We start from the raw sequence: 19,080 nt of genomic DNA, 5'->3' as shown, positions 1-19,080 counted from the left end.
GGGGGGCTCTAAAATCACTGCAGTTGGTGACTGTAGCTATGAAATTAAATGACGCTTGCTCCTTGGAAGAAGAGTTATGACCAACCTAGACAGCATATTAAAAGCAGAGACATTACTTTGCCAACAAAGGTCTGTTTAGTCAAAGCTATGGTTTTCCAGTAGTCAGGTATAGATGTGAGAGTTGGACCATAAAGAACGTGGAGTGCCAAAGAATTGATGCTTTTAAACTCTGCTGTTGGAGAAAACTCTTGAGAGTCCCTTGGACTTCAAGGAGATCCAACCAGTCAATCCTAAAGGAGATCAGTTCTGAATATTCATTGGAAGGACTGATGCTGAAACTGAAACTTCAGTACTCTGGCCACATGATACGAAGAACTGACTCATTGGAAAAGACCCTGATGCTGGAAAAGATTAAGGCAGGAGAAGGGGATGACAGAGGCTGAGATGTTTGGATGGCATCACCAACTCAATGGTCATGAGTTTGTGCAAGCTCCGGGAGTTGGTGATAGACAGGGAAGCATGGCGTGCTGCAGTCCATGGGGTTGCAAAGAGTCTGACGCGACTGAGCGACTGATCTGAACTTGCTGACTCATATCTGAATGGCTCTAGAATAATATGGCCATTTAGAAGAATGACATTTGAGTGCATCTTATTGACTTAAAAAAATTGTACAAGTGAGAGTTGCAAGTTAAGTTTTATTTGGGGGCTAAATTAGGACTGACCCCCAGGAAACAGCACCTCAGATAACTCTGAGAAAGTGCTCCAAAGAGGTGGGGGTAAGGTTAGTGTACATGTGATTTTGGTGAAGGGAGAGTACATGCAATCAAGCGCATATTTTTCTGAGAAGGTTTCTGCTAGTTTCGGGAAACTTTCTGAGAGTCACGAGAAAACAGTCATCACCATGAAGGATTTTAGTGCCTTTCTAGATATGAGGAGATATAAGAATTGGGCTCATCATCTGAAGACCTGTCCTGCAAGTTTGCTGCCCCCGTTCCACGCCCCCCCCCCCCCGCCCCCCCTGCCGCAAGCATAGAATGCTTCATTTCTGCTTTCCACTCAGAACCACTTTCAGAGGGTGTTGAAGTCAACAGCTGGAGCAGCACATGATTTAATCCTTGTAGAGGTAGGCGGCAAGCACCATGGCAAGTGCCAATCTGTAGTTGACAGTCTCAATATTTTTATCTTCTGGGAGCTGAGTGAGCTTCAGGAATTCTGAAATTTTGTCACTTTGCTGCATTTAACAAGAAACAGAACCCTTCCTTCCTCAAGGTAAGATGACTGCTTTCCAGCATCCTTCCGGGTGCCAGTTGGCACAAGTTATGGTTGGTCAGAAAGGAGAACACACTTTCCGGCAATCGCTAAAGCCCTGAGAACAATACTACAGGGAAGATCCTGCGCCCAGGAAGGAAGATCCACATGAATGCATTTCCGGGGAAATTCTTCACACTGGGCCCATTGGGGCGGGACTTCCGGTATCTTGCTTGTGGTGGCCATTTTAAACTGCTGTGAGTGTCCTGGTTGGGGGCCGCTGATTCCTCACCGGGTGACCCGATCTAAAAGCGCGAGAGCAGGCGGTGTCCCCGCACCACATAGTGGGCTCTGAGGTTCTGCAACGATGACCGGTACCCTGCGCCAAGCTGAGGAGAGGAAAGTCCTTGCCCGCGTTCCCCGGCCGCTCCTGCCAGAGTCTGATGGCGGTGGCGGTGCTAAGGGATCCACCTCAGGTAAAGGCTGGCCCGCAGGGCTCTCACCGCCCTCACTCCACCAGACACTAAAGCCCCGAGTGCAGGGCGCCTGCTCCTGTGCCCGCAGCCCAGGCCCCGGGCTCCAGGACGGTGAGGCGGTCGTGGGTGGTCCCTGTGTCTGACAGACAGTGTGATGACGTGTGGGAGAAGGTGATGGGCACAGGTACCTGTAGGTGCAGAGACTTGGAGGTCGAACTGAGGCGGGTAGGTTTGGGGAACCTGGATTCCAACTGATGTCTGCAGGAACCCGAGTTGAGGGAGTGTACCTGAACTGGCAGAGAGGTTTCTTTTTCTGGTTGACCTGGAGGCGGTGGAGGCTAGTGGACAGAAGAGGGACACTTATGTGTTAGGGGTTTGTTGTTCTTGTTTTTACACTGCATGGGGTCTTCGTTTCTGCCCACTGGGCTCTTCCTTGCTGCTGGAGGGCTTTCTCTAGTTGCAGAGGGTGCGAGGTGGCTTCACCTGTTGGCAGAACTCCGGCTGTAGCTGGAGTGAGTAGTTGTGGTGCAGGGACTTAGTTGCTCTGCGCCATGTGATATCTTCCCAGACCAGGGATCAAACCTGTGTCCCCTGCATTGGCAGACAGATTCTTTACTACTGAGCTGCCAGAGAAATCCCATATGTGTTAGGGTTTTAAAGGTCACCAAAATCCAGTTCAGAGAGGAAACAGATTGGAGGTGGTTGACGAACAGGTTGTGGCAAAGAGAAGTAGCACCATTTTCCAAGGTCAGGGATCTGATAAGAGGCTGCTCTGAGGACTGAAACACAGAGGTTATTAAGTTAACCCCAAGTCCAGGTTCAAGGCCTGGTGGGGATCCAGGGGAGTCCTGCATACTTGGGAGTCCAGCCACAGTTGTCTTCCTCATCCCCCAGGTTCTGAAGGTTGGAAAAGTACTTAGGGATCTTACACAAGGCAGGAGATGATGTCCCAGTCCCTCACTGATATTGACACCACCCATAGAGTGGTCAGCTGATAAAGAGTCTGCCTGCAATGCGGGAGACCTGGGTTTGATCCCTGGGTTGGGAAGATCCCTGGAGAAGGGAAGGGTTACCCACTCCAGTGTTCTGGCCTGGAGAATTCCTTGGATCATGCAGTCCATGGGGTGGCAAAGAGTCGGACACCACTGAGCAACTTTCACTTTCACTTTATAGAGTGTCAGGGTATTGTGTCCAGAGACTTGCCTTGATATAATCTCAGCTCTTGAACGTGAGGGCCATGAATCCAGCTCTGGGTCCTGACTGCAGAACAAAGGTAACATACACATATTTTGTTTCCTGATGACTAAACTGGTATGGAACGTTTTCCCAGGAACAGATCAGATCAGATCAGATCAGTTGCTCAGTTGTGTCCGACTCTTTGCCACCCCATGAATCGCAGCACGCCAGGCCTCCCTGTCCATCACCAACTCCCGGAGTTCACTTAGACTCACGTCCATCGAGTCAGTGATGCCATCCAGCCATCTCATCCTCTGTCGTCCCGTTCTCCTCCTGCCCCCAATCCCTCCCAGCATCAGACTCTTTTCCAATGAGTCAACTCTTCGCATGAGGTGGCCAAAGTACTGGAGTTTCAGCTTTAGCATCATTCCTTCCAAAGAAATTCCAGGGCTGATCTCCTTCAGAATGGACTGGTTGGATCTCCTTGCAGTCCAAGGGACTCTCAAGAGTCTTCTCCAACACCGCAGTTCAAAAGCATCAATTCTTCGGCACTGAGCCTTCTTCACAGTCCAACTCTCACATCCATACACAACCAAAGGAAAAACCATAGCCTTGACTAGACGGACCTTTGTTGGCAAAGTAATGTCTCTGCTTTTGAATATGCTATCTAGGTTGGTCATAACTTTCCTTCCAAGGAGTAAGCGTCTCTTAATTTCATGGCTGCAGTCACCATCTGTAGTGATTTTGGAGCCCAGAAAAATAAAGTCTGACACTGTTTCCACTGTTTCCCCATCTATTTCCCATGAAGTGGTGGGGCCGGATGCCATGATCTTCGTTTTCTGAATGTTGAGCTTTAAGCCAACTTTTTCACTCTCCACTTTCACTTCCATCAAGAGGCTTTTTAGTTCCTCTTGACTTTCTGCCATAAGGGTGGTGTCATCTGCAAATCTGAGGTTATTGATATTTCTCCCGGCAATCTTGATTCCAGCTTGTGCTTCTTCCAGTCCAGCGTTTCTCATGATGTACTCTGCATATAAGTTAAATAAGCAGGGTGACAATATACAGCCTTGACGTACTCCTTTCCCTATTTGGAACCAGTCTGTTGTTCCATGTCCAGTTCTAACTGTTGCTTCCTGACCTGCATACAGGTTTCTCAAGAGGCAGATCAGGTGTTCTGGTATTCCCATCTCTTTCAGAATTTTCCACAGTTTATTGTGATCCCCACAGTCAAAGGCTTTGGCATAGTCAATAAAGCAGAAATAGATGCTTTTCTGGAACTCTCTTGCTTTTTCCATGATCCAGCAGATGTTGGCAATTTGATTTCTGGTTCCTCTGCCTTTTCTAAAACCAGCTTGAACATCAGGAAGTTCACGGTTTACATATTGCTGAAGCCTGGCTTGGAGAATTTTGAGCCTTACTTTACTAGTGTGTGAGATGAGTGCAATTGTGCAGTAGTTTGAGCATTCTTTGGCATTGCCTTTCTTTGGGATTGGAATGAAAACTGACCTTTTGCAGTCCTGTGGCCACTGCTGAGTTTTCCAAATTTGCTGGCATATTGAGTGCAGCACTTTCACAGCATCATCTTTCAGGATTTGGAATAGCTCAACTGGAATTCCATCACCTCCACTAGCTTTGTTCATAGTGATGCTTTCTAAGGCCCACTTGACTTCCCATTCCAGGATGTCTGACTCTAGGTCAGTGATCACACCATCGTGATTATCTGGGTCGTGAAGATCTTTTTTGTACAGTTCTTCTGTATATTCTTACCATTTCTTCTTAATATCTTCTGCTTCTGTTAGGTCCATACCATTTCTGTCCTTTATCAAGCTCATCTTTGCATGAAATGTTCTTTGGTATCTCTGATTTTCTTGAAGAGATCCCTAGTCTTTCGTCTGTTTGTTTTCTTCTGTGTTGTTTTCCTCTATTTCTTTGCATTGATCGCTGAAGAAGGCTTTCTTATCTCTTCTTGCTATTCTTTGGAACTCTGCATTCAGATGTTTATATCTTTCCTTTTCTCCTTTGCTTTTTGCTTCTCTTTTTTTCACAGCTATTTGTAAGGCCTCCCCAGACAGCCATTTTGCTTTTTTGCATTTCTTTTCCATGGGGATGGTCTTGATCCCTGTCTCCTGTACAGTGTCACGAACCTCCATCCGTAGTTCATCAGGCACTCTATCTATCAGATCTAGGCCCTTAAATCTATTTCTCACTTGCACTGTATAATCATAAGGGATTTGATTTAGGTCATACCTGAATGGTCTAGTGGTCTTCCCTACTTTCTTCAATTCAAGTCTGAATTTGGCAATGAGTTCATGGTCTGAGCCACAGTCAGCTCCTGGTCTTGTTTTTGCTGACTGTATAGAGCTTCTCCATCTTTGGCTGCAAAGAATATAATTAATCTGATTTCGGTGTTGACCATCTGGTGATGTCCATGTGTAGAGTCTTCTCTTGTGTTGTTGGAAGAGGATGTTTGCTATGACCAGTGCATTTTCTTGGCAAAACTCTATTAGTCTTTGCCCTGCTTCATTCCGTATTCCAAGGCCAAATTTGCCTGTTACTCCAGGTGTTTCTTGACTTCCTACTTTTGCATTCCAGTCCCCTCTAATGAAAAGGACATCTTTTTTGGGGTGTTAGTTCTAAAAGGTCTTGTAGGACTTCATAGTCCCGTTCAACTTCAGCTTCTTCAGCGTTACTGGTTGGGGCATAGACTTGGATTACTGTGATATTGAATGGTTTGCCTTGGAAACGAACAGAGATCATTCTGTCATTTTTGAGATTGCATCCAAGTACTGCATTTCTGACTCTTTTGTTGACCATCATGGCCACTCCATTTCTTCTGAGGGATTCCTGCCCGCAGTAGTAGATATAATGGTCATCTGAGTTACATTCACCCATTGCAGTCCATTTCAGTTCGCTGATTCCTAGAATGTCGACATTCACTCTTGCCATCTCTTATTTGACCACTTCCAATTTGCCTTGATTCATGGACCTGACATTCCATGTTCCTATGCAATATTGCCCTTACAGCATCGGACCTTGCTTCTATCACCAGTCACATCCACAGCTGGGTATTGTTTTTGCTTTGGCTCCATCCCTTCATTCTTTCTGGAGTTATTCTCTACTGATCTCCAGTAGCATATTGGGCACCTACTGACCTGGGGAGTTTCTCTTTCAGTATCCTATCATTTTGCCTTTTCATACTGTTCATGGGGTTCTCAAGGCAAGAATACTAAAGTGGTTTGCCATTCCAGCATGTGCAAATACTTGGAGGTGTGTCTGAACTGGTAGCAGGGTACAGCAGGTCTTTAAGAACAAACAGCAGGGGATCTGGTAATCAGGTCTTTATTTTGTAAATAATTATATTTGGTTGTGCTGGGTGTTTATTGCTGTTAGTGGGCTTTCTTTAGGTGTGGCAAGTGGGGTTTACTCTTTCTTGAGGTGATCGGTCTTCTCATTGTGGTGGCTTCTCTCGTTGCAGAGCTGGGGCACTGGGACTAGCAGGCTTCAGTAGTTGTGGAGCATGGCCTTAGTTTCTCCATGGCTTGTAGTACTCTTCCCGGACCAGGAATGAAATTTGTGACCCCTGCATTGGCAGACGGATTCTTAACCACTGTACCACCTGAACTTGTCACAGCATTGTTAATCAGCCATACTCCAATAGTAAATAAAAAGCTTGAAATTTGAGGAAATATATGTGTGTGTGTGTGTGTGTGTGTGTGTGTGTGTGTATGTGTGTGTGTGTGTGGCTTGGGAGGCAGAGAAATAATTGAAACAAATTGGCATTGAGGCCAGTGCTCCTGCTAACTTAGTATTATCCAGATTCACCAGAATTGTGCAGTGAGCCTTGATGGAGCCGAGAGTATTTTCGTCTTGTTGGAGGATAAGGTCTGTGGTAAATGTAGTCAAGAGTCATCATGTCGCAGGGAGACTGTAAGGGCTGGGATTTTAAGGAAGGTTGAGTAGACGGTTGTGACTGTTGAGGGGACAGATGATGAGTGTGTCCCAGAACTGGAAGAGTGTCATGGGTGTGTGTGATTCACATGTTGCATTATACATGGCTAGTATTGAATCAGGGGTCAGAAGCAGGTAGAGAGGCCTGCAAAGCAGCATGTGGGACTGTCCCTTGCACTGAGATTCATCAGAGGTCTGGGGTGGTCGTGGACAGTTTTAGAGTGTCAAGCAGTCTCTGGAGGCTATACGTTGGGTGTATGAATGAGTCCAGGGTGAATCCTGTATTATAGAGCAGGACGGTGGCGGAACGGTGGGAGTGTAACCCCACACGGTGGGAGTGAGGAATGATGGTGTTAGAGACAGTCTATAAAAGGATGTGCACATGCACAGGTACTGTGAGCTGATGGCCCCACAGGCCTGGTATTCAGGACTTGATAGTGAGGCGTGAGCCCAGGTTTGTCTGTGTGTTGTACAGACAACAGGGGAGACTCCAGGGGAATTGCTTGATGGGAGGGGTGGGGCTCTGCTAGCCAGGCCCAGAGCTTACATGGCATTATTGTGTATTATTGCTGAGGGCTGACTTCAGTGATGTATGTGACCCAAGGATGACCCAAGGCTGCATTAGCAGCCCCAGGTCCTGGTGTCTCCTCTGAGGTGAGGAGTTTGGGAGGAGAGGATGCCAGTGGGGTAGATGTGTGTGGCAATGGACTGTGGGTTCTCAGAACATTGTTTCCTCTGTCCCTATGTTGACAGGACAGTTTAAGCTTTAAAGACATTGCTGTGTACTTCTCCTCGGAGGAATGGAGGCTCCTTGATGAGGCTCAGAGATGCCTGTACCTCAGTGTGATCCTGGAAAACTTTGCACTCGTTTCTTCACTGAGTAAGACTCTCAAAGCCTTTCCAGATACCTAGAGTGAGCTCTGTATCCTGGCTCACCCCCCTTTTCCATAGGGGTGCTCTGCCTTCTGACAGGTGGACCTCCAGCAGTGCTTGTTTTCCCAGCTTTCTGGGTAGTTGCTATGGAAGTTGTGGCTGGGTTGTTTGCACTCCCTCTTTTCTATACTGAATCCTCACGGGGAAGAATTGGAGGTCTGTAGTCTTGGAGTGGGAGAAAGCAATGGCACCCCACTCCAGTGCTCTTGCCTGGAAAATCCATGGATGGAGGAGCCTGGTAGGCTGCATTCCATGGGGTCGCTAAAAGTCAGACATGACTGAGCGAATTCACTTTCACTTTTCACTTTCATGCATTGGAGAAGGAAATGGCAACCCACTCCAGTGTTCTTGCCTGGAGAATCCCAGGAAAGGGGAAGCCTGGCGGGCTGCCGTCTATGGGGTAGCACAGAGTCGGACACGACTGAAGCGACTTAGCAGCAGCAGCAGCAGTCTTGCAGTGAGTTTAATGGACTGCACCATCTTGTAACTGAAGATTTGTCCCTTTTGAGCAACAACTTCTCTGTTTCTGTGAGTTAAACGTGTTTTGCTTTTTTGTTTTAAATTCTACATGAGTGATACCATACATAATTTGGCATAATGTCCTTCTGGTTCATCCATGTATATGGGAGGACTTCCTTTTTTTTATGGCTGAATAATTTTTCAGATGTGCATGTGTATGTGTGAGTATATTACACCTTGTTTATCTATTCATACATGGATGAACACTTAGGTTGTTTCCACATCTTGTGTATTGTCTGTCCATAATGCTGCTGCAAACATAAGACTGCAGATTATGTTTTCCCCATTTGATTTCATTTCTTTGGGCTATATTCCAAGAAATGGGATTGCTGGATCGTATGGTAGTTCTGTTTCGAACTTCTGAGGAACATCCATACTGTCTATCCATAAAGTCTATACCAATTTATCTTCCCACCAAGGGTTCCCTTATCTCTGTACTTTTGCCAGCACTCATCTCTTCGATGATAGCCATCCTGACAGTTTTGTAATAATATCTCATTGTGGCTTGGATTTACATTTCCCTGGTGATTAGTGAGAAAGAACAGTTTTTCATGTACTTGTTAGCCATTTGTATATAACGTCTAATCAGATCCTCTGTTCATATTTTAATAAGATTATTCTGTTTTTGCTGATTTGATTATGTTATGTGTTTAAAGTATCACCACCTTACTAGGTTCATGGCTTGCAAATAATTTTCTGCAATTCTGTAGATTACATTTTCATTTTGTTCATTTTTTTTTTTTTTTGCTCTGCAGAAGCTTTTCAGGTTGATGTAGTTTCACTTCTAATTTTTTTTTCCACTGTACTTTCATGTAATATTAAAAAAAAAAGAATCATTGCCAAGACCACTGCCAAATAGCTTATTTCTTGCTTTTGCCTCCAAGCAAGTCTACACTTTCAGGTCTTAGGTTTAACTCTTTAATTCACTCTGAGTTAATTACTGTTAATGGGTTCAGTTTCACTGTTTTTTTTTTTTTTTTGAATATTTGTTGATTTATTTGGCTGCATCAGGTCTTAGTTGCCGCGCACAGAATCTTCACTGTGTCGTGAGGGGTCTTCCGTTGCAGCGCACAGACTGTCCAGTTGTGCTGCACAGACTGGAGCACATGGGCTCAGGCTTAGTTGCTTCACAGCATGTGGGATCGTAGGCAGTGAATCTGCTTCCTCTGCCTTGCAAGGTGGATTCGTAACCTCTGAGCTACCAGGGAAGTCCCAGTTTCATTGTTTTGCATGTGGAGATCCACTTTTCTCAACACCTTTTATTGAAGAGACTGCCCATTGTGTGTTATTTGCACCCTTGTCAAAGATTAGTTGACCATATATGTTTGGGACTTTTTCCTGGGTTCTTTATTCTGCTCCATTCCTTTGTGTGTCTGTTTTTATGACAGTGAAATACTATTTTGATTACTTTAGCTTTGCAGTGTATTTTGAAATCAGGAAGTTTCATATCTTGAGATTTGATCTTCTTGCTCAAGATTGCTTTGGCTCTTTGAGGTCATTTGTCGCTCTATATGAACTTTAGGATTCATCTTCTATTTCTGTGAAAAATTGTAATTTTGATAGGAATTGCATTGAATCTGTATATTGCATAGGGTAGCATGGATACTGTAATGCTATTAATTATTCCAGTACAAGGACATGAGTTATCTTTTCATTTATTTGTGTCACTTTCTTTTATCAGTGTCTTATAGTTTTCAGTGTTCAAATCTTTTTGGTTAAATTTATTCATATGTATTTCATTGTTTTTGATATTACATATGTAATTGCTGCCCTAGTTTTTATTCAGATATCTTATTGTTTTTAGAGATGCAACTGATTTTTACATATTGATTTTTGTATCCTGCGACTTTACTGAATTTGTTTAATAGTTGTAACAGTTTTAAGGGGGAGCCTTTAGGATCCTCTGAATATAAGATCTTGTCTTCTTTAGGCACAGTTTTGCTCCTTTGTGATTTTATTATTAGTTTTTTCTCATGAACTGGTGATCTGAGCAGGCCTTCCAGAACAATATTGAATAGAAATGAACATAATAGGCATCCTTTTCTTGTTCCTTGAAGAGGCAGTCTCTTCAATAATAGGTGTTGAGAAAGCTTTTAGGTTTTAAACTTTGAGTGTGGGGGCTTGCCTGGTGGTCCAGGAGCTAAGACTCTGCTTCCAATGCAGGAAGCTCAGGTTCAATCCCTGGACAGGGAACTAGATCCCACGTGCCGCAACTAAGATCCAGAGTAACCAAAATAATAAAGAAATATTAAAAAAATAAAAATAAAAATAAATTTTGAGTGTGATGTTGTGTGTATGTGTGCTCAGTCAGGTCTGACTCTTGGTGACCCCATGGACTGTAACCCACCAGGCTCCTCTGTCCATGGGATTTCCCAGGCAAGAATATGATGTCAGCATGGACTTATTGTATATGTGTTTATCATATTGAGTTACATTCCTTCTACACACCAAGTGTTAAGAGTTTTTGACAGGTAAATGTGCTCTATTTTGTTAAGGGATTTTTCTGCATTTATTGAGATGATCATATGATTTGTATCCTTCATTCTATTATGTGTCATGTTTATTGATTTGTATATGAAAAACTATCCTTGTATCCCAGGAGTAAATCACAGTTGATGATGGTGTAAGATTTTTAATACACTGTTGAGTTTGGTTTGCTATTTTCTGTTGGAGATTTTTTTCTTCTATGTTTATCAAGGATGTTGGCATATAGTTTTGTTTTTTTTTTTTCTTGTAATTTCCATAACTTTCTTTGCTATTGACATATATTTCTAGCCTGGGAAAGTGAGTTTGGAAGTATTTCTTCAGTGGTTTGGAAGAGTTGAGGAAGGATTGACATTAGTTTTTAAAATCATGGTAGAATTTACCAGTGACTCTGTATTTTTCTTTGTTGGGACAGTCATTATAAATTATTTTTTAAAAATTGAAGTATAGTTGGTTTACAATATTATATCAGTACCAGGGTAAGACAGTGACTCAATATTCTTATTAATTGGGAAATCCTCTGATGGTCCACTGGTTAGAACTGTACGCTTCCATTGCAGGAGGCATGGGTTTGATCTCTGGTTGTCACACTAAGATCATGCATGCCATGCAGCATAGCCAAAACATTTGTTTATAAGTTATACTAAATTTAACATTATTATAAAACGGTGGCTATATTTCCCTGTGCTGTAAAATATATCTTTGTGGCTTAGTTTGTTGGGAGATAATTGATTAATGATTCAGTTTCTTAACTTGTTACTGATTTATTCAGATTTTTCTTTCTTCAAGTTTTATTGTTGCTGGGTTGTCTGTTTCAAAGAATTTATTCATTTTTTTCTAGTTTTTCCTGTTGGCAGTTAATTGTTTGCGGCCTTACTGAGTCTTCGCTGCTTGTCACAGGCTTTCTCTAGTTGTGGCACGGGGCCTGCTCTTCATTTCAGTGTGTGGGCTTCTCATGGTGAGGGATTCTCTTGTTGCAGAGCACAGGCTGCAAGTGCTGGGGCTTCAGTAGTTGCCGTGGGTGGGCTCAGAACTTGCAGCACGGGGGCCCCGGAGCTCGCAGGCCGAGTAGTTGCGGTGCATGGGCTTAGTTGCTGCTCAGCGTGTGGAATCTTCCACATCTTCGTGGCCCAGGGAGCAAATCTATGTTCCCTGCATTGGCAGGTGGATTCGTAACACCTGGACCACCAAGGATGTCCTGGCATTTAATTGTTGATAGTAGTTTTTTATGATCTTTGTGTGTCTGCAGTATCAGTTGTAGTATCTCCTTTTTCATTTCTGATTTCATTTACTTGAATCTTTTCTTTTCGTGCAGCTAAAGGTTTGTCCATTTTGATTCTTTTCAAAAACCAACTCTTAGCTTTGTTAATCTTCCCATTGTATTTTTAGTCTGTATTTTATTTATTTCTGCTCTAATGTTTGTTATTTCTTTCCTTCTAGATTTGAGTTTGTTTTTTTTAAGTTGTGGCATATTTTGATTCCATTTTATTATGGTAGGCTGCAGTCCGTGGGGTCGCTATGAGTCGGACACGACTAAGCGACTTCACTTTCACTTTTCACTTTCCTGCATTGGAGAAGGAAATGGCAACCCACTCCAGTGTTCTTGCCTGGAGAATCCCAGGGACGGGGGAGCCTGGTGGGCTGCCGTCTATGGGGTCGCACAGAGTCGGACACGACTGAAGTGACTTAGCAGCAGCAAGATAATCTTTTCTTATTTTTTTTTTTCCCTTCAACACATTCAGGAATGTATTCTTTAATGGCCATATGTCTTTTTTAACGTCCATATATTTTTGAGCTTTCCAGCATTCACAATGATAGTATTATGCTATTGGGGACTTCCAGGTGGTGCAGTGGTAAAGAATCTATCTGCCAATGCAGGAGATTAGGGAGATGTGGATTTGATCCCTGGGTTGGGAGGATCCTGTGGAGTAGGAAATGGTAACCTGCTCTTGGTGTTCTTGCCTGAAAAATTCCATGGACAGAGAATCCTGGTGGGCTACAGTCTATAGAGTCACAAATAGTCAGACATGACTGAGCAACTGAGCACGTTACGTTACTGATTTTTAGTTTCCAACCCTTATGGATGGATAAAATTCTTGACATGATTTAAGTCTTCTTAAAAGTGTAAAGACTTGTTTTGTGACCTAATATATGATCTCTCTTAAAGAGAATGTTCTGTGTCCATTGAGAAGAATGTATTCTGTTGTAGTTGATTGGGATATTCTGTGTGTTTGTTAGGCTCAGGTGGTCTAAAGATTCATTCAGTATTTTGTCAGTGCTTGAGCTAAGGTGCCATTAAATATTTCCTTATCGATTTTCTATTTGGTTAATCTACCCATATTCTTGAAAGATGGGTATTGGAGTCTGCTAATGTTATTTCATTGTTGTCTTTTCTGCCTTCCAGTTTCTTGATATTTGCCTTATACATTTAAATGCTCTGATGTTAGATACATACTACTTATAATATGTTCTGCCCTCTTGATGAGTCAACACCTTTATCTTTATTTAATGATTTTTTGTCTATTGTGATAGATTTTGACTTAAAGTTTATTTTGTTTGGCTTAAGTGTGGATTATTTATAAGTATAAGCTAGTGTTTTGTTTCCATTTGTATGGAGGTTTTTTTTTCCCTTCAATTTCGTCTCTTTCAGCCTATTTGTGTTCTTAAAGCTGAAGTAAGTCTCTTGAAGCCTTTATCCTCAGGCACTGTGTATCTTTTAAAATTTCTTTGGTTTTTACTTTGCCAGGTCTGTGTGGCTGCAGGTGAGCTTTTGCTGGTTGCAGTGAGCTGGGACTACTCTTTGTTGCAGTGGACGGGCTTCTCATTGCAGTGACTTCTCTTATTGTGGAGCATGGGCTGAAATGAGTCTCTTGAGGGCTTTATTGTCAGCCACCGTGTCTTTTGAATGGAGAGGACTTGCCTGGCAGTCCTGAATGTCCACTGTAGGGGGTGCAGGTTCTATCCCTGGTCAGGGAACTAAGATTGTGCATATAGTGTGACCAAGAATTAAAAAGCAGACAAACCAAAAAGCACAAAAAAGAGAATGGAGAAAATTTTGTCAGGACTTTACAATTGCCAACTCGTTAATTTTTGTATGACTGACTTGTAGTTCCTTTGGTGTTTCCATCATTTCTTCTTTCTTTCTTTCTTTCTTTAATGTTTAATTGGAGGATACTTGCTTTATAATATTGTGTTAGTTTCTGCCTACATCAACATGAATCAGCCATAGGTATACATATGCCCCCACCCTTTTGAACCTCCCTCCCACCTCTCACCCCATCCCATCCCTCTAAGTTGTCACAGAACCCACTTCCCTGTGTCATACAGCACATTCCCACTGGTTATCTGTTTCATATATGATAGTGCATATTTTTCAGTGTTACTCTTTGAGTTCACCCTCCTTCTCCTTCTCTGCTGTGTCCACAAGTTGTTTTCTGTCTGTGTCTCCATTGCTGCTCTCAAATAGGTTCATCAGTATCGTCTTTCTAGAGTCCATGTATATGTGTTAATATATGGTATTTTTCTCTGAATGACTTCGTTTTGTATAATAGGTTCTAGGTTCATCTGCCTCATTAGAACTGACTCAAATGTGTAGCTTTTTATGGCTGAATAATATTCCATTGTATATATGTAGCACAACTTCTTTATCTATTCATCTGCTGATGGACATCTAGGTTTGCTTCCATGTCCTAGCTATCGTAAATTGTGCTGCAATGAACATTGGGATACACGTGTCCTTTTCAATTATTGTTTCTTCAGGAACAAAACAAGGGTGCCCACTCTCACTACTATTCTTTGTCACTTCTTGTGGTACTTCCACAATGTGAATATTATTTTCCTGGATAACATCCCATAATTTACTTCACTAGGCTTTCTTCAGTCTTTCTTCCCTGTGGTTGGATGGTTTGAAATCACCCGACTCAAAGTCACAGGTATTTCTCCTGCTTGATCAAGTGACTGTTCCCTATTGTATTTTTCATTTCATTTATTGTATTCTTCAGCTACAGAGTTTAATTCCTTTATCTTCCTTCTATTTCAGATCTTTTTTTTTTTTCCCACACCACATCACATGCAGAATCTTAATTTCTTGACCAGGGATCAAACCTGTACCTCCTGCCGTGGAAGCACAAAGCCCTAGCCATTGGACAGCCCGGGAATTCCAAATCTGTTAATTTGCTTGTGTGTGTGTGTGTGTTTCCTGCTTTCATTGAGTTTCTGTCTGTGTTCTCTTGGAGCTGGCTGAGTTTCCTTCAAGTATTTATTTTGAATTCTTTGTCTAGTTATTTATAGATATGCATTTTTGGGGGTTCACTTGCTGTAAAGTTATGCTCCTTTGGTAATGTCATGTTTCCTTGATATTTCATGTTTCTTATAGCCTTTTGGTCATCTTTTTGCATCTGATGGATAAGTCACATCTGAATTTACAGGCTGGTTTTGGTGAGGAAAGACCTTAACTTGGACTGATTGCAAAGTCACTGGCTAGGTGGGGGTGCCAGTTTGGGCTGTCAGGAGGGACTGGCCATATGATGGCTCTGCAACTTTGTCAGCTGGGGTCAGGGGCACCAAAGACTATAGGGGTTCTGAGTAGACAAGGCTGCAAGATGAACTCATAAGTACCTTTTCTGGCAAGTCTGGGGAGGGTGTGACATCAGGACTGTGTTCAGGTCACATAAGGAATGTTTCTCATTTAATCGGGAGTTTTTGGGTTTTTGCTAGTGTCACATCCCTTGTCTATTTTTCTTGTCCTGTTGTTAGTACTTGGCTGAGTAGTCAGTTTTACTCCACTGTTATATCTACTCTGACTTCAGCCCAGGTATAAGCCTCATCTCTCTGGATTTCATATCTCGGTCCTTTCTCTCATACTTCCTCCTCTCTTGCTCTGCACCTTTGGTTCACATGTGCTATGAGGTGTCCATTCATCCTTAAATTGGCCTTGAACAGCAGCTGGGTTTCTCCTGGGTTTGGACATTTGCTTCAACATGGTCTCATGTCGTTTCAGAATAGGTCCTGCAGGAATCCTCTGGCACATGAGCAAGCTCTACAGTGTGCTGCTCAACTGTGTTGCGCCATATTCTTATGTCCTTCCCCTGGTTAAGGATACCATTCTTTTGCCTTAGAGGCAAGTCATGCCAAGTAGTGGAATGCTGCTTCCCCAGTGGAATTTCAGATCTTTCTGGAAAACCATCCTGCAGACTCACCCCTGGATATGACTCATTACCTTTATGAAGGTATTGTTCCCTCCTCAGAAAGTTGACATGTTTATTTGCATTAATTTCATCACAGGTGTGTGTGTGTGTGTGTGTGTGTGTGTGTGTGTTTGTATGTGTGTGTGTTTTCAGGTTGCTGCTGTGGAGGAGAGGATTCAGAGGCACCCTTTAAACATAACATTTGTATAGGCATGTCAAAGGCCAGGACTCCTAAGGCACTTTCGTTTTCCCAGAAGAATCACATCTGTGAGAAGTGTAGTCTGGTCTTGAGATGTATTTTTCACTTGGCAGAGCATGAAGAAACACAACACAGCCAGAAAGTGATTGGGTATAAAATACACATGAAACAATTTCATTTTGGTGCAGACCTCCAAAACTCCAGAAGCAGTTCATGGAAAAGAAATCCTTTGGAAATGATGTAGACAGGGTCTTTTTTGTGAAGCACTGCAAACTCCGTATGTCAGAAAAGCCCTCTTCCTGTGAGAAAGTTAAGAGACTTTCTGGCCACTTCAGGACATCTCCAGCAACAGTCCACTCACACCAGGGAGAAGCCAGACAATATTGTCTAGTGTGAACAAACTTTACAAAGCAGAGAAAGTCATGACAGCCTGGGAGAACACAAGAAAGCCCTAAACCCCAAACACACACTTGTTCAAGACAAGAGTGTCCACACTGGAAGACATTGTTTTGTGTGCAGTGAATGTAGGAAAACGTTCAAATACAAATCCTTATTTGTGTGCACCAGAGAGTCCACACTAGAAAAAGACTCCCTGTGTGTGGTGAATGTGGAAAATCATTCAGGCGAACCTCAACCCTCAATCTGCATCAAAGAACTCATCCTGGGGCAAGGCAGTACAAGTGCAGCAAATGTGGGAATTTCTTTAGCCAAAACTTCGTCCTCATTTATCCCTGGAGAAGTCGTATTGGGGAAATTACTTGTGTTGTGAGTGTGCACAGTCTTTTAGCTGTAGATGCATCTTAGTTTGACAGTCAGTAGTTCTCAATGGAAAAAGGCACTGTGCGTGTACCCAGTGTTGGATAGCTTTTAAATGAAAATGTTATCTCATTGTACACTGGAGAGTTCACATAAGAGAAAGGCCTTAATTTTGCAGTGAATGTGGGAAATCATTTACCAATAGCTCAGTTCTCATCCTACACCAGCGACTACATAAGGGGGAAAGAAGGCCTTTTGCATGTGGTGAACGTGGGAAATCTTTTGCCAATAACTTGATACTCACTCTCCACCAGAGAGTTCACACAGGAAAAGGGCCTTATGAGTGTAGTGAGTGTTGGAAATCATTTAGTATCAATCTTACCTCATTCAACACTGCAAGGTTCTTAGTGGAAAAAGGCCTTAGGAATGCAATGAATGTGGGAAATCTTGTTCTGGCCCCCATTATCATCAGAGAGTTCACAGTGGATCAAGGCCTTATGAATGCAGTGAATGTGGGAAATCTTTTACCTCTAGTTCTACCCTCCGTTACCATCAGAGAGTTCACACAGGAGAAAGGCCTTATGAGTGCAGGGAGTGCGGAAAATGTTTTATGTTCAATTCTGCCCGGTGTTATCATCATAAGATTCATGCTGGAGATAGGCCTTATGAGTGTGCTATATGTGGGAAATGTTTTTCTTCTGGTTCCACCTCTGCTGTCATCAGATTTCACACAGGAGAAAGGCCTTATGTGTGCAGTGAATGTGGGAAATTCTTTATCCAAAGATATTACCTTGTTATACACTAGAGAGTTCACACAGGAGAAAAACCTTATCAGTGTACTGAATGCAAGAAATCTTTTACCACTAAGAGGAGCCTTATTTATAATCGGGGAAATCACACTGCAGAAAAGCCTTATGAGTGCCATGAATGCGGGGAATCCTTTAAGCAACAGTCTTCTCTTCTTGAACACTGTAGACCTCACTCTGGGCAAAAGCCTTATAAATGTAGTGAATGTAGGAAATCTTTTGCATCTAGGTAGGGTTTCTGTTATCATCTGAGCGTTCATATGGGATTGAGGCTGTATGAGTGCAGTGAATGTGGGAATCTTTTGCCTCTAGTTCTACTCTTCATGAGTATCAGAGAATTCACACACACAAAAGACCTTATGAATGCACTGAATGTGAGAAATCGTTTAAGAAAGAGTCTCCTCTCATTGAACACTGTAGACTTCACCCTGGAGAAAACCCTTATAAATGCAGTGAACATGGGAAATCTTTTGCATCTTGGTGGGGTTTCTGTTATCATCCACAAGTTCACACTGGATAAAGGAAGTATGAATGCAGTGAAATCTTTTCCCAAAAGCTCTGCAGTCCTTCAACATCAGTGTTCACAGACGTGAAAGATCTTTATGTGTGTTGCGAATGTGGGAAAACCTTTACCTCTAGTTCCACCATTTGTTCTCAACAGAGAGATCACAAGAAAAGTTTTATTCATGACAGGAGTTTGGGAAGTTTTTTCCTAAAGAATTTGCCTCATTATATGTGATAGAGTTTACAGTGGAGAAAGGTCTTGAATGTGCAGGAGAATGTGCAGTTTTCCTTTTCAGGATAATGACACTGGAAGAAAATGAGGAGCTGTCCATCTGAATTCAGTCTCCTACTTCCAGCTGTCTGCAAGGGGATACACCCGTTAAGTCGCAGTTTTGCGGGAAGCATCTGTGGCTGTTTGCACTTCCTGACCTGTGTGCGGCTCTTCCTGGATTTGTGCCGCTGCCACTTCTCCATGTTACCTCTGTCACCTGGCAGGGCTACGCAGTGCCTCAGTCACCAGCCCGGTGTGCTCAGAGAAGCTGGCCTCTGTTCTTCCATGTGTAAGAGTCCAGTCCTTATGAATTCAGCCGACAAAGTGTACAGAGAAGGGCCACCTTCTTCACGGACATGTTCTCACACGATTTATTTTTCTAGCTAGCAAGTCACCAGCCCAGGCTGCGCGCCACGCATTGTTTTGGTTTGTGCAATATGGATGCCTTATTGTTTAAGGACTGTTTTATTTTTGAGTATTCTATGTACTGCAAGAGGTTTTCTACAAGGAGGTTTGGGCTCCGCAGGCATGAAGGGTGAATGGTTTTTAGGGGCCACAGGGAGGATAGTGTGAT

General features: G+C 43.0%; 1 protein-coding gene and 1 pseudogene across 1 annotated transcript in view; both read left to right on the top strand.

The window, feature by feature from the left end:
* The window catches only part of LOC147354852 (zinc finger protein 792-like), a 58,091-nt gene that overhangs the window by 25,668 nt on the left and 13,343 nt on the right, over positions 1 to 19,080 (top strand). The gene's annotated exons all lie outside the window — the stretch shown is intronic.
* Positions 1,616 to 17,091, top strand: LOC147354853 (zinc finger protein 587B-like; annotated as a pseudogene).

This window comes from Bos grunniens, chromosome 18 (assembly GCF_055505025.1).
Source record: "Bos grunniens cultivar Pamir isolate PY7600 chromosome 18, Bosgru_T2T1.0, whole genome shotgun sequence".
NCBI lineage: Eukaryota > Metazoa > Chordata > Mammalia > Artiodactyla > Bovidae > Bos > Bos grunniens.
This window is presented reverse-complemented; position numbering and strand designations above follow the sequence as displayed.